The sequence below is a fragment of the Choloepus didactylus genome, chromosome 4 (genome assembly GCF_015220235.1).
Source record: "Choloepus didactylus isolate mChoDid1 chromosome 4, mChoDid1.pri, whole genome shotgun sequence".
Classification (NCBI taxonomy): domain Eukaryota; kingdom Metazoa; phylum Chordata; class Mammalia; order Pilosa; family Megalonychidae; genus Choloepus; species Choloepus didactylus.
In genome coordinates, this window is record NC_051310.1 from 114148669 (window position 1) to 114164470 (window position 15802).

Sequence of the window (15802 nt, forward strand, 5' to 3'; positions counted from 1 at the left end):
CCTCAAGAAATTAAAAAAAAAATGAATATACTCAAAGCACATTCTCCAACCACAATGGAATACAAATAGAAGTCAATAATTTTTGAATTGTAACTCCACTATTTACTTCCTACATGATATAAAATACACAAACTCTAATGACAAATCAGTGGTTTTGAACTCAACGTAAAATATGTAATTTTAGACAACTATATAAAGGTGGGGGAATGGAGTATAGGAACAAAGCTTATGTGTCCTATTGAAGTGAAGGTGGTATCAAAGAAAAACAAGATTGCTATGGATTTAAGAGGTTAATTTTAAGCCCCACAGTAAACACAAAGAAATTATCAGAGAATATGACCATAGAGATGAAAAGTAGAGTATGGGTTAAGAGAAATGGGGGAAGGGGCAATGGGGAGTTAAGAAATGAGTGTAGGGTTGCTGTTTGAGGTGAAAGGAAATTACTAGTAATGGATGGTGGGAAAGAGCATTACAACATTCTAAATGTGATTAATCCCACTAATGGAATGCTAGGGAGGGGGTGGAATGGGAAGATTTAGGCTGTATATATGTTTCCACAATTGAAAAAAAATAAAAATAAAAATAAAAAAGACAGTCTAAATAGATGACAATTGAATGCCAAGGATGAACCTGGACGGAATTGGAGGATGGAGGACAGGAGGCTCAAAGGTACAGATTTGAGACATAAGGAAAAGGTAATATAGAATGTAAGCTTTGTATCATTGTTGAATCTCTTGTACTTCTTAGCTGCACTTAATGGGATTGCATAAAAGAATGTTCTTGTTCATGGGAACTGTATATGTGAATTATAGTGTTTGTTCAAGGATGTGTGCAGCTAGGTCTCTTATGTTCAGAAGACAGAGCAATAGATGATGGATGATAGATAGGGAGGGAGGGAGGGAAAGAAATAGCAATGTGACAGCATGTTAAAGTTGGTGGATTGGGGTATCGGGGGAGGGGGGTCAGGGTATGCTGGAGTTCTGTGTATGGGGTTTGTATTGTTTTTGCAACTGTTCCTATAACTATGAATTTATTTCAAAATAAAAATAATAAAAATAAAAAGCCACAGTTGTCAAAACAGCATGGTACTGGCACAAAGATAGATATATTGATCCATGGAATCAAATTGAGAATTCAGAGATAGAACCCCAGATCTATGGCCTTATCTTTGATAAGGACCCGAAAGCCACTGAACGGGAACATAACAGTCTTTTCAACAAATGGGGATAGGAGAGTTCGATAGCCATATCCGAAAGAATGAAAGAGGACCCCTACCTCACACCCCACACAAAAATTAACTCAAAGTGGATCAAAGATCTCAATATAAAAGACAGTACCATAAAACTCCTAGAAGATAATGTAGGGAGACATGTTCAAGACCTTGTATTAGGCAGCCACTTCCTAGATTTTACAACCAAAGCACAAGCAACAAAAGAAAAAAATATATAAACGGAAACCCCTCAAGTTTAGAAGTTTCTGTACCTCCAAGGAATTTGTCAAAAAGGTGAAAAGGCAGCCAACTCAATGGGAAAAAATTTTTGGAAACCATTTATCTGACAAAAGACTGATATCTTGCATATATAAAGAAATCCTACAACTCAATGACAATAGTACAGACAGCCCAATTATAAAATAAGCAAAAGATATGAAAAGACAGTTCTCTGAAGAGGAAATACAAATGGCCAAAAAACACATGAAAAAATGTTCAGCTTCACTAGCTTTTAGAGACATGCAAATTAAGACCACAATGAGATACCATCTCACACCAATTAGAATGGCTGCCACTAAACAAACAGGAAACTACAAATGCTGGAGGGGATATGGAGAAATTGGAACTCTTATTCACTGTTGGTGGTACTGTATAATGGTTCAGCCACTCTGGAAGTCAGTCTGCCAGTTCCTTAGAAAACTAGATATAGAGTCACCCTTCGATCCAGCAATTGCACTTCTAGGTATATACCCGGAAGATCTGAAAGCAGTGACACAAACAGGTATCTGCACGCCAATGTTCATAGCAGCATTATTCACAATTGCCAAGAGATGGAAACAACCCAAATGTCCTTCAACAGATGAGTGGATAAATAAAATGTGGTATATACACACGATGGAATACTACATGGCAGTAAGAAGGAACAATCTCGTGAAACATATGACAACATGGATGAACCTTAAAGACATGATGCTGAGTGAAATAAGCCAGGCACAAAAAGAGAAATATTATATGCTACCATTAATGTGAACATTGAAAAATGTAAAACAAATGGTTTATAATGCAGAATGTAGGGGAACTAGTGATAGAGAGCAATTAAGGAAAGAGGAATGATAACCCAGTAAGAACAGATAAGCTATCATGGGTAAATTTAACGTTCTGGGAATGCCCAGGAATGACTATGGTTTGTTAATTTCTGATAGGTATAGTAGGAACAAGTTCACAGAAATGTTGCTATATTAGGTTATTTTCTTGGGGTAGAGGAGAAACATGTTGGAAGCAAAGTAGTTATCTTAGGTTAGTTGTCTTTTTCTTACTCCCTTGTTATGGCCTGTTTGAAATGTTTTTTTATTGTATGTTTTTTTAAATTATTTTTATATAGTTGATTTTTAAAAAAAGAGTTAATTTAAAAAACTGAAAAAAATATACAGAGTCCCCTTGAGGAGCTGGTGGAGAATGCAGGGGTATTGGGCTTCCCCACCTCGATGGTTGTGGATGTGCTCACAGACATAGGGGACTGGTGGTTTGATGGGTTGAGCCCTCTACCACAGGATTTACCCTTGGGAAGACTGTTGCTGCAAAGGAGAAGATAGGCCTCCCTATAATTGTGCCTAAGAGCCTCCTCCCGAATACCTCTTTGTTGCTCAGATGTGGCCCTTTCTCTCTAGCTAAGCCAATTTGGCAGGTGAAATCACTGCCCTCCCCTCTACATGGAATCTGACACCCTGAGGAGTGAATCTCCCTGGCAACGTGGAATATGACTCCTGGGGAGGAATGTAGACCTGGCATCATGGGATGGAGAACATCTTCTTGACCAAAAGGGAGATGAGAAAGGAAATGAAATAAGCTCCAGTGGCAGAGAGATTCCAAAAGGAACCGAGAGATCACTCTGGTGGGCGCTCTTATGCACAATATAGAACTTTTTCAGGTTCTAGTGAATTGGAGTAGCTAGCAGTAAATACCTGAACCTATCAAACTACAACCCAGAACCCATGAATCTTGAAGACGATTGTATAAAAATGTAGCTTATGAGGTGTGACAATGTGATCGGGAAAGCCATAAGGACCACACTCCACTTTGTCCAGTTTATAGATGGATGAGTAGAAAAATGAGAGAAGGAAAAAAACAAAGGCACCCAGTATTCTTTTTTACTTTAATTGCTCTTTTTCACTTTGATTATTATTCTTGTTATTTTTGTGTGTGTGGTAATGAAGGTATCAGGGATTGATTTTGGTGATGAATGCCCAACTATGTAACGGTACTGTGAACAATTGAGTGTACGCTTTGTTTTGTATGACTTCATGGTATGTGACTAGATCTCAATAAAATGAATTAAAAAAATAAAAAATAAAACATTTTAAAAAAAAGTAAAACTACTAAAAGAGACAGAGAAGGACATTATATATTAATAAAAGGGTCAATTCATCAAAACATAACAATTATAAATATTTATGCACCAAGCCAGAGTGCCACAAAATTCATGAGACAAACACTGAGAACACTGAGAGGAGAAGTAGATACTTCTACAATAATAGTGGGAGACTTCAATACACCACTCTCTTCAATGGATAGAACATCTAGACGAAGGATCGGTAAGGAAATGGAGATGCTGAATTGTACAATAAATAAACTAGACTTGACAGACATTTATAGAACACTACACCCCACAACAGCAGGATATACATTTTTCTTAAGTGCTCATGGAACTTCTCTAGGATAGACCACATGTTGGGTCACAAAGCAAGTCTCAGCAAATTTAAAAATATTGGTATTATACAAAACACTTTCTTGGGGCCAAATACACAGCACAGGGCCGAGCCAAGAAACCCAGCCTGACAGGGAGTCTTTCCCGCAGCACCACTCACACGACACAATATCAGCTGTGGACAGTGGCCTTGAATACACCCAGGGCTGATTGTCCCGGAGCTGGGAGAGCAGAGCTGTGCGGAAAGGGGGAAGTTAACGCGTCCCATTCAACCATCTTTGAAGCAGGCAGGGAACACCCCTACACAGCCCGGCAGCTCAGGACCTCCCTGGAGGCCAGCGCTCACTTGTGACGTGACACGGCCCTCCCCACCTCAGCAGAGGTCCTGGAAAAGCACAGCAGGGAGGAGGGAACCGCTTGGAAATCCCAGGGAACCTACGCCAATACCAAGGACTTTTGGGTCAGCAGCAGAGAACAGCCTTAAATCTCCAAGAACACCTAGGAGGTTTGGTTATTAAACCTGCCCTTCCTCCCTAACCGCTCAGGCACACACCCCTCATTGAGGGCAGACAGCACCAACAACACACCCAAATTAAGTGCACCAATTGGACCCCACAAGAATCAGATCCCCACACATCACAAAGTTGGGGAGAACTGACTTGAGGGGAATAAGTGACTCACAGATGCCATCTGCTGGTTAGAGAAAGTGTATGTCACCAAACTGCAATTCTAACAAATTACAGACAAGTAAAGCAAATGCCAAGAGGCCAAAAACAACAGAAAATCTTAAAACATATGATAAAACCAGATGACATGGAGAACCCGAACCCAAACACTCAAATCAAAAGATCAGTAGACACACAGTACTTGGCCTAATTAATCAAAGAACTACAGACAGGCAATGAGAGCATGGCATGGGATATAAAGGACTTGAAGAAGAGCACGGCATAGAATATAAAAGACATAAAGAAGACCCTAGAAGAGCATAAAGAAGATATTGCAAGAGTAAATAAAAAAATGGAAGATCTTACGGAAATTAAAGAAAGTGTAGGCCAAATTAAAAAGACTCTGGATATTCACAATACAAGATTAGAGGAGGCTGAACAACAACTCAGCCTCCTCGAGGAGCACAGAACAGAAAATGAAAGAACAAAAGAAAGAATGGGGAAAAAAATTGAAAAAATTGAAATGGATCTCAGGGATATGATAGATAAAATAAAACGTCCAAATTTAAGACTCATTGGTGTCCCAGAAGGGGAAGAGAAGGGTAAAGGTCTAGAAAGAGTATTCAAAGAAATTGTTGGGGAAAATTTCCCAAACCTTCTACACAATATAAATACACAAAGCATAAATGCCCAGTGAACTCCAAATAGAATAAATCCAAATAAACCCACTCCAAGACATATTCTGATCAGACTGTCAAATAGTGAAGAGAAGGAGCAAGTTCCAAAAGCAGCAAGAAAAAAGCAATTCACCACATACAAAGGAATCAACATAAGACTAAATAGTGACTACTCAGCGGCCACCATGGAGGCAAGAAGGCAGTGGCATGACATATTTAAAATTCTGAGAGAGAAAAATTTCCAACCAAGAATACTTTATCCAGCAAAACTCTCCTTCAAATTTGAGGGAGAGCTTAAATTTTTCACAAACAAACAAATGCTGAGAGAGTTTGCTAATAAAAGACCTGCCCTACTTCAGATACTAAAGGAAGCCCTACCAACAGAGAAACAAAGAAATGAGAGAGAGATATAGAGAATTTCAACAGACATATATAGAATATTACATCCCAGGTCACTGGGACACACGTTCTTCACTAGTGATCACAGATCTTTCTCCAGAATGGACTGTATGTGGGGACATAAAAACAAGCCTCAATAAAATAAAAAATTAAAAAAATTAATTTGTTCGAAGCACATTCTCTGACCACAATGGAATACAAATAGAAGTCAATAACCATCAGATCTTGGAGAATTCACAAACACCTGAAGGATAAAAATGAGGGGGAGATGAAAACATTCATAGATAATCAAAAGCTGAGGGACTTCATCACCAGTAGATCAGTTCTAAGCAGGCTGAAAGGAAGGGACACTAAACAATTGACTGAAACTACATGAAGAAATAAAGATTTCCAGTAAAGATCACATGGTAAATAAAAAGACCAATACTACTGTATTGTTGATTTATAACTCCACTATTTACTTCCTACAGGATCTAAAATACATAAACTGTAATGATAAATCAGTCATTTTGGACTCAATGTAAAATATGTAATTTTTGACAAGAACTACATAAAGGTGGGGGAATGGAGGAGTATAGGAACACAGTTTACATGCCCTATTGAAGTTAAGTTGGTATCAAAGAAAAAAAAAGATTGTTACAGATTTAAGATGTTAAATTTAAGCCCCACGGTAAACACAAAGAAAATATCAGAGAATATGACCAAAGAGATGAAAAGTAGAGGGGCAATGGGGAGTTAAGAAATGAGAGTAGGGTTTCTGTTTGGGGTGAAGGGAAACTTCTAGAAATGGATGGTGGGAAGGTGATAGCATTGCAACATTCTAAATGTGATTAATCCCACTAATGGAATGCTAGGGAGGGGTGGGATAGGAAGATTTAGGCTATATATATCTTTCCACAATTGAAAAAAAAAAAATAAGACAGTCTAAATGGATGACAATTAAATGCCAAGGATGATCCTGGATGGGATCTGAGGTCGGAGGAGAGGAGGCTCAAAGGGACACAGATGGGACACAAGAAAAGAAAAGGAAATATAGAATGTAAGCTTTATATCAATGTTGAATTTCTTGAACTTCCTAGCTGCGTTTAATGAGATTGCACAAAATAATGTTCTTGTCTATAATGGTACTGTGAACAACTGATTGTACATTTTGGATGACTCCATGGTATAAGAATATATATCAATTGAATTTAAAAAATGTTGTAAGAGACAAAGAAGGATGTTACATATTAATAAAAGGGGAAAGTCACCAAGAAGAAATAACAACCATATGTATCTATGTGCCCAATTAACGTGCCCCAAAGCATATGAGGCAAATATTGGCAAAACAGAAGGGAGTAATAGACAGTAATAGACCTCTCTAAAATAATAGTGGGAAACTTCAACACACCACCCTCTTCAATAGATAGAACATGTAAACAGAGGATCAATAAGGAAACAGAGAAGTTGAATAATCTGATAAACAAACTGGACCTAACAGACATATACAGAACATTGCACCTGAAAACAGCAGGGCATACATTATTCTCAAGTTCTCATGGATCATTCTCCAGGATAGACCTAATCTGCCATTTTGGATCCCCTCTCTATTTTTAATTAATTAATTTATTTATTTATTGTTCTCAATTTCATTTATTTCCGCTCTAATCGTGATATGTGGGGGCATAAAACAGGTCTTTTTACATTTAAAAAGATTGAAATTATACAAAGCATTTTCTCTGATCATAATGGAATGAAGCTGGAAATATATAACAACCAGAGAACTGGAAAAATCACAAATATATGGAGGTTAAATAACATGCTCTTAAACAATCAGTGGGTCAAAGAAGAAATTGAAAGAGAAATCAGTAAATATCTCAATAAAAATGAAAATGAGAACACAACATATTAAAACTTATGGGAGACAGCAAAGGCAGTGCTGAGAGGAAAGTTTATAGCCCTAAACACCTACCCTAAAAAAGAAATGAGAGAAAGATGAGCAAACTAATTCCATAGCAAGGAGAAGGAAAGAAATCAAGATTAGAGTGGAAACAAATGAAATTGAGAACAACAAAAAAAAATAGGGGATCCAAGAAGGCAGATTAGGAGAGACAGGGCAAAATACTTCTCTGTGAAAAACACTAGATGAAAGACAGGAAGTGCTCCAGAATACCAGTTCCAGGGTTGTACCAGCTGGATAAGACCCGCTACATCCACAGTGACTGTGCACTTGGTAAAACCGAGAGTCTGCGTTCGGAAAAGAGTGAGTGAGGCTGCTGGGGAAACATGCTGTAGTGGGGAGAAAACTGGGGTCAGTGTTGGGAGATAGGGTAGTTTAAAAACCCCAAAAGCAACCGAGGTTCCGGCAGCAAGAGCTGCACAGTCGAGCATGGTGGGGAGTGCCTTCTATGCCCCGGGGACCTACCTCAGTATCTGGCGTGGATAATAGCCTTTTGCACACCCACAGCTAATTGTCCCGGAGCTAGGAACGGCCTGCTCCAACAGGTAGAGGTCTGTGAAAGTGGGAAGTTACCACATCTCGTACCGCCACCTTTTCAGTGGGCTGGGAACGCCCCTGCATGGTGCCACGGCCGAGAGCTTCCCTTGGGGATTCCGTTCACCTGTGACGCTGCACAGTCTTCCTTCGTGGAGGCCCGCGGAGTACACAGCTTGGAGGCGGGGTCCCACATGGAAGTCCCAAGGGTTCTACAACAATCCCAGGGACTTGTGAGCCTGCAGCACAGAGGGACTGTGGGGACTCTAAGCAGAACAGCTGAACTTATGCAACAGCTTTAAGACTCCAGGCATGACTGGGAGATCTGAGTCTTAAAGCCGCCTTCCCTCCCTAACTGCACAGGGCACACCCCCCAACTTCAGGGCTGATGGCACCAACTGCACACAGAACTTTGGTGTGCTGATTGGACCCCCACAAGGTTTGGACCCCCACTCACCTCATAGACGAAGTTAGGGAGAAGTGGCTTGAGGGTAATAGGTGGCTCGGGGGAGCTGTCTGCTGATAAGTCAGGGAAAGTACACTCTGCCAAACTGTAGCTCTGACAAATTATAGATAATTGTTCAAATAAGCCTGCATATCCCAAAAGAACCCTGTCAAGATAAGCAAATGCTAAGAAGCCAAAAACAACAGAAAATTTTAAAGCATATGAAGAAACCAGTAGATATGGATTACCCAAACCCAAACACCCAAATCAAAAAATCAGAGGAGACAAAGTACTTGGAGCAATTAATCAAAGAAGTAATCACAAACAACAAAATCATGGCACAGGATATAAAGGACACGAAGAAGACCCTAGAAGAGCATAAAGAAGAATTTGCAAGAATTAATAAAAAAAAAGATGAACTTATGGAAATAAAAGAAACGGTTGATCAAATTAAAAAGATTCTAGATACATGCAGTACTAGATTAGAGGAAGCCGAGGAAAGAATAAGCAAACTGGAAGAATGCAGGCTTGAAAGTAAAAGTACAAAAGAAAGAATGGAGAAAAAAATTAAAAAATTCTAAATGGATCTCAGGGACATCATGGACAACATAAAGCACACAAATATAAGTATCACTGGTGTTCCAGAAGGGGAAGAGAAGGGGAAAGGTCTAGGAAGAGTATTCAAAGAAACTGTTGGGGAAAACTTCCCAGCCCTTCTAAACAACATAAATACACAAATCATAGACACCCAATGAAATCCAAATAGAATATATCCAAATAAACCCACTCCAAGACATATTCTGATCAGATTGTCAAATGCTGAAGAGAAGGAGCAAGTTATGAAAGCAGGAAGAGAAGCAATTCACCACACACAAGGGAAACAACATAAAACTAAGTAGTGACTACTCAGTGGCCACCATGGAGGTGAGAAGGCAGTGGCATGACATATTTAAAATACTGTAAGAGAAAAATTGCCAACCCAGAATTCCTTATCCAGCAAAACTCTCCTTCAAATTTGAGGAAGAGCTTAAAATCTTCACAGACAAACAAATGCTGAGAGAATGTGCTAACAAGAGACCCTACCCTACAAGAGATACTAAAGGGAGCCATATTAGCAGAAAAACAAAGAAAGGAGAGAAAGGTATGGAGAATGGTGCAGAACGAAAGAGATTTAGTGAGGGTACATTAAAGGAAATAAAGAGAGGGAAAAAATATATCTGACAAACAAAAACCAAAGGATAGGATGGCTGATTCAAAAAATGTCTTCACAGTAATAACATTGAATGTGAATGAATTAAACTCACCAATTAAAAGATATAGATTGGCAGAATGGATTAAAAAAATACGAAACGTCAATATGTTGCTTGCAAGAGACTCATCTTAGACAGAGACACAAAGAAATTGAAAGTAAAAGGATGAAAAAATATTCCATGCAAGTTACAGCCAAAAGAAAGCAGGAATAGCAATATTCATCTCAGATAAGATAGACTATAAATGCAAGGATGTTATAAGAGACAAAGAAGGTCACTATATACTAATAAAAGGGACAATTCAACAAGAATTAACATTCCTAAATGTCCATGCACCCAATCAAGGTGCCCCAAAATACATGAGGCGAACACTGGCAAAACTGAAGGAAACAACAGATGTTTCCAAAATAATCGTGGGAGACTTCAATACAGCACTCTTTCCTATAGATAGATCAACTGGACAGAGGACCAATAAGGAAATTGAAAACCTGAAAAATATGATAAATGAATTTGAATTAACAGACATATGTAGAACATTACATCCCAAATCACCAGGATACACATTCTTCTCTAGTGCTCACTGAACTTTCTCCAGAATAGATCATAAGCTGGGCCATAAAACAAGCCTCAACAAATTAAAAAAGATTGTAATTATTCAAAGCATATTCTCTGATCACAATGGAATACAATTAGAAGTCAATAACATCAGACATTTCAAAAATTCATGAATATCTGGAGTTTAAACAGCACACTCCTAAACAATCAGTGGGTTAAAGAAGAAATAGCAAGAGAAATTCCTAAATATAGAGAGACGAATGAAAATGAGAACACAACATATCAAAACTTATGGGATGCGGCAAAGGCGGTATTGAGGGGGAAATTTATAGCTCTAAAAGCACACATTAAAAAGGAAGAAAGAGCTAAAATCAAAGAACTAATGGAACAACTGAAGAAGCTAGAAAATGAACAGCAAACTAATCCTAAACCAAGTAGAAGAAATAACAATGATTAAAGCAGAAATAAATGACATAGAGAACAAAAAAACAATAGAGAGAATAAATAAAACCAAAAGTTGGCTCTTTGAGAAGATTAACAAGATTGATGAGCCCCTAGCTAGACTGACAAAATCAAGAAGAGAGAAGACCAAATAAACAAAACAATAAATAAGAGAGGTGCCATTACTGTGGATCCTGAAGAAATTTTAAAAAATTATAAGAGGATACTCTGAACAACTGTATGCCAACAAACTGGATAATGTAGAAGAAATGGACAATTTCCTGGAAACACATGAACAACCTAGACTGACCAGAAAAGAAACAGAAGACCTCAACAAACTAATCACAAGCAAAGAGATCCAATCAGTCATCAAAGCTTCCCACAAATAAATGCCCAGGGCCGGATGGCTTCACAGGGGAATTCTATCAAACTTTCCAAAAAGAACTGACATAACAATCTTACTTAAACTCTGTCAAAACATTGAAGAAAACAGAACACTACCTAACTCCTTTTATGAAGCTAACATCACTCTAATAGCAAAACCAGGTAAAGATGTTACAAGAAAGGAAAACTACAGGCCAGCGGTTGGCCTGGTTTCCTGGCGACAAGGTGCTTCCCGCGGCAGTTTCCCACACAGCTTCCCACACCATTTTCTTCCTTCCCTTCTTGATACGTGAGCGAGGCCATCATGCCTTGGCTGCTGTCAACCCCCAAGCTGGTTTCCGCCGTAGCAAGTGCCTGCAGCCTTTTAGGATGCATGTCATGCTAACAGTGCATGTATTCCCTCCAGCCCATCCCAGAGTGGAGGATTCCAAACCGATACTTAGGCCAGCCTAGTCCCTTTACACATCCACAGCTCCTGAGACCAGGGGAAGTGACACCAAACTATCCCAGGTGGAATATGCACTTCGCAGACACAAACTGATGTCTCTAATTTAGAAGGAAGCACAAGGACAGAGTGGAACTGACCAGACAGTGGTCCTGCTGTCAAACCCCACATACTACGTGAGCAATGATATCCCCTACTCTTTTCACCAAGACAACAACTTTCTGTCCCTATGTGGATTCCAAGAGCCTGACAGCCTTCTCGTCCTCCAAAGCATCCCTGGCAAGCAGTTACCATCACACAAGGCCATGCTCTTTGTGCCTCGGAGAGATCCCAGTCAAGAACTTTGGGATGGCCCACGATCTGGCACAGATGGAGCAGTTGCTCTAACTGGAGTGGATGAAGCCTATACACTGGAGGAATTCTGACAACTAGTACCAAAATTGAAAGCTGAGACAAATACCATTTGGTATGACTGGATGAGAACTTCTCTTGCACAGCTTCACTGTAACCACATGCAGCCTCTGACTGAGGCCAAAGCCAGGAGTAAGAACAAGGTTTGGGCTGTCCAGCAGCTGGTTCAGCACCTCCAGCTAATCAATCTCCTGCAGAGATTGAGCGAATGCATATTGCTGGGAAGCTGACATCACAGGCTTTAATAGAGACCAGGTTTGCCAGTAAAGCCCCTGTGGATGAAGCCTTTCTTTATGCTAAGTTTGAATTTGAATGCCGGGCTTGTGGCACAGATACCTTAGCCTACCCACCTGTGGTTGCTGGTGGTAATCGGTCAAACACTTTGCACTATGTGAAGAATAATTCAACTCATCAACGATGGAAAAATGCTGCTACTGGATGGAGGTTGTGAATCTTCCTGCTATGTGAGTGACATCACCCGTACATGGCCTGTCAATGGCAGGTTCGCTGCACCTCAGACAGAACTTTATGAAGCTGTTCTAGAGATCCAGAGAGCATGTCTGACCCTCTGCTCCCCTGGGTCAAGCTTGGAGAACATCTATTCCGTGATGCTGACACTGGTAGGACAGAAGCTTAAAGAGTTGGGGATCATGAAGAACATTAAGGAAAATAATGCCTTCAAGTTTGCTCGAAAATACTGCCCTCATCATGCTGGCCATTATCTTGGGATGGATGTCCATGACACTCCAGACATTCCTTGTTCCCTCCCTCTACAGCTTCATATTGTAATCACCATTGAGTCAGGCATTTATATTCCAGAAGATGACAGGAATGCCCCAGAAAAGTTTCGTGGTCTCGGTGTACGAATTGAGGATGATGCAGTGGTGACTCAGGACTCACCTCTCGTCCTTTCTGCAGATTGTCCCAAAGAGATGAGTGACACTAAACAGATCTGCAGCAGGGTCTCTTGACCCTCAGGGCAGCCCACATGCATCTCAGGTTCCTAAAGCAGGGAATACGCTGGCATCCATGCACATGTGCTTCCTGAGTGTCTGTGGGCACGTTTACACGTCTCCTTTTTGGCAGTGCAGTGGCTATATGAATGCATGTAATTATGTATGTTTTGGGATTTTGTTTTAAGTAGACAGAAATTCAGAAAAATTGCCTTTTCAAATGTACATTAATACAGCTTTAGTAACATTAATTCTATAGAATTAATGACCTGGGCAAGTTTCATTTTTAAACATAAAAAAAAGTCTTGGTTACATATGTCCATGCAGTCTAATTAACATTTTTAAAGGTACAGAAAATCTTCCTCCTCTCTACGTCCCTCCCCCCGTACACTTTTGCTGCCGTCCACCTATCACAAAGTCTTTGTGTTGTGCTTATATTTTAAGCTAATCATCAAGGTTTTGCCTACGTTAAAAACAACCCATCAGTAAGTGTGGTGACCGATGGACTCCTGCCACAACTTCTCCCTAGCTAGTCTAGATCCTGTAAATCTCCTGGAGCCACAGAAGCCCTCATGAGCACTGGTGTCCTGCAGTGCTACCATTCAGCCACGGTCCAGATTCCAGCAACTCTCACTATCAAACAAGACCGTTTTGAGACTTTCTTGCCATTTGGTTGTCTGGGGCCTGGAAAGTGTTTAGATTCTTGCTAGGGTAGGAAATGGAAGAGAGACAAAAATACATATTGCATCCACTAGAGATCCAGACCTCTTTCTATTTGTTCTTCTCAATTTAAAGATGATTCCTTTCCCATACATCCATTCTTTATAGGTTTTTAACACACTGACCCTCATAGCACACCTTGATGCTGCACTGGCCAAGGAGCCTATCTTCTAATTAGCCTTTAAAGTCAGAGTAGTAGAACCCAGCTTTCAGAGGGACACCCCTGTTTATCATTCTGTGATTTCCTCTGGCTCAGATGAAAACAAAATATGCGATGCACCAAGTAGCTGTGAACATCCTGTGATCCTTATCTATCTCAGTATTAGCGCTGGCAGGACAGTGGCAGGGAGTCTCGTTTCTCCAAACACAACATTAGATGCAGTTATACAACTGCACACTTTGGAAGGTGAACACGGCTAAATTAACTACAGACGGTTTGTTCAGGAGCTTCTGTCATAGAAGGAAGCTTTTAGAACCAGTGTGTTTACTTCTTTTAAACCTGAACATGAGCTCAAGACTTACAAAACATGTCAATTGATAGAGCATAAATTTGTTGTTTGTTTTTTTTTAATATTTGTATTCGGGAAAGAAAAAGCTAAGGAATTAGCACTCCCTGCAGTTCTAAAAGTTTGCTCATCTTATCAGAAAAACTAAAGGTACAGAGCCAAAAGCAGACAGGAAATGATTTAATCAAGAGACAAAGATAGTGTTATAAACCAAAGCAATGTAAATGGTAACCTGACAGTGTTCCTCATGAATGCTTGGCTTTGATAACCTTATCTAAGGTGATGGAAGAGTGCGTGACTGCACAGCTGGAGTTATCATCCCCTGCACCTTCACTGTCCACCTCCCTCCAGCTTCTCAGTCATGTGCTAACTTGGTAAAAGAAGAGTGGAAACAAATTCTCACACTTGTGCCCTCACTCCCTGGGCCTCTGTGACAACCCTTTCCTTGGTTTGGGTTTCGTTATTTCTTCACAATCCCAGAAATAAGCAACTTCCTTTTCTTTCTATAAATCATTTTCTGTGGTCTTCAACTTTCTAGCTAAATACTAGGTAACTTTTACGTATAACAGCATACTTGGACACAAAACAGATTTCTTCTGGTTAGAGAAATAAGATTCCAGTCAAGTTCTGCAGAAGTTGTTAGTAGTAGTTACAATGGGTATTATGGAATTTTCTGCTGACATTTAGTCCCTGAGTCAGATATATTATCCTTTGAGTCCCAGATGAAGTGTTTGAATCAGACTACCAGAACCATCCAGAGATAACATGATGAACATTTCATAGCGATGTTTTGGGGGCTGCCTGATTATATTGAGGATTTGTACAGCCAATAATTATGCACAGTCAGGATCTCATTCATTCCTAGCCGTTCCACAGCCGTAGTCCACATTTCCCTCCAAGTCTAAGTGTAAAAAATAGTCCATATATACACCTGGCTCTCATAATGAAAACCTTAATTTAAAAACAAAGTTATACAAATATTACCTCTGGAATTTTCCCCCCCTGAACTAGGGTTGAAAAGATGTGGTCAGGTCATTAATGATGCCACGTAAATGGAGGAAGCACACCTGGACAGCCTGCTGCTGCATGTGTTTACATACTTATTTCAGGAATTGATATTTTTCCCCACATTCTGGAAACTGGGACTGTTTTTTTATTTGAAACACAGCAGTAGAAATACAAGAATAAGTACTCTCCTCTACTTATAGTCACAATTAGGAAGGTGCTTCTAATGGTGATTTAAAGTACTCTAAATGCAACTTTTAATATTATTTTTTCATTAATTTTTATAAAGTCAAAAAGGAAAACCCTCACCATAGACATTCTATATTAATTGAGATTAAGGTCCATGAAATTAGTTAAATCCCCAGATAAAGACATTGTAATTCAAATAGAAAAATTGAGCTTTGTTATATTTTTCTAAATGTACATAATCAACACCCTCTTCAGCTTTTGTAGTAATACAGAAATTGTAGATACGAAGCATGAGTGCTGCCTCCCACCTCTCCCGTGCCCGTTTTAGAGATCCCACCCAAGTGGAGCACAGGGAGCTATTCTCCCAATT

The 15802-nt window shown here is 39.6% G+C and overlaps 1 protein-coding gene and 1 pseudogene across 13 annotated transcripts in view; one reads left to right on the forward strand and one right to left on the reverse strand.

Annotated features, from left to right (window-relative positions):
• ANKDD1A (ankyrin repeat and death domain containing 1A) overlaps nt 1-15802 on the reverse strand; it is a 201044-nt gene that overhangs the window by 161905 nt on the left and 23337 nt on the right. The gene's annotated exons all lie outside the window — the stretch shown is intronic.
• Nucleotides 11508-13030, forward strand: LOC119531895 (annotated as a pseudogene).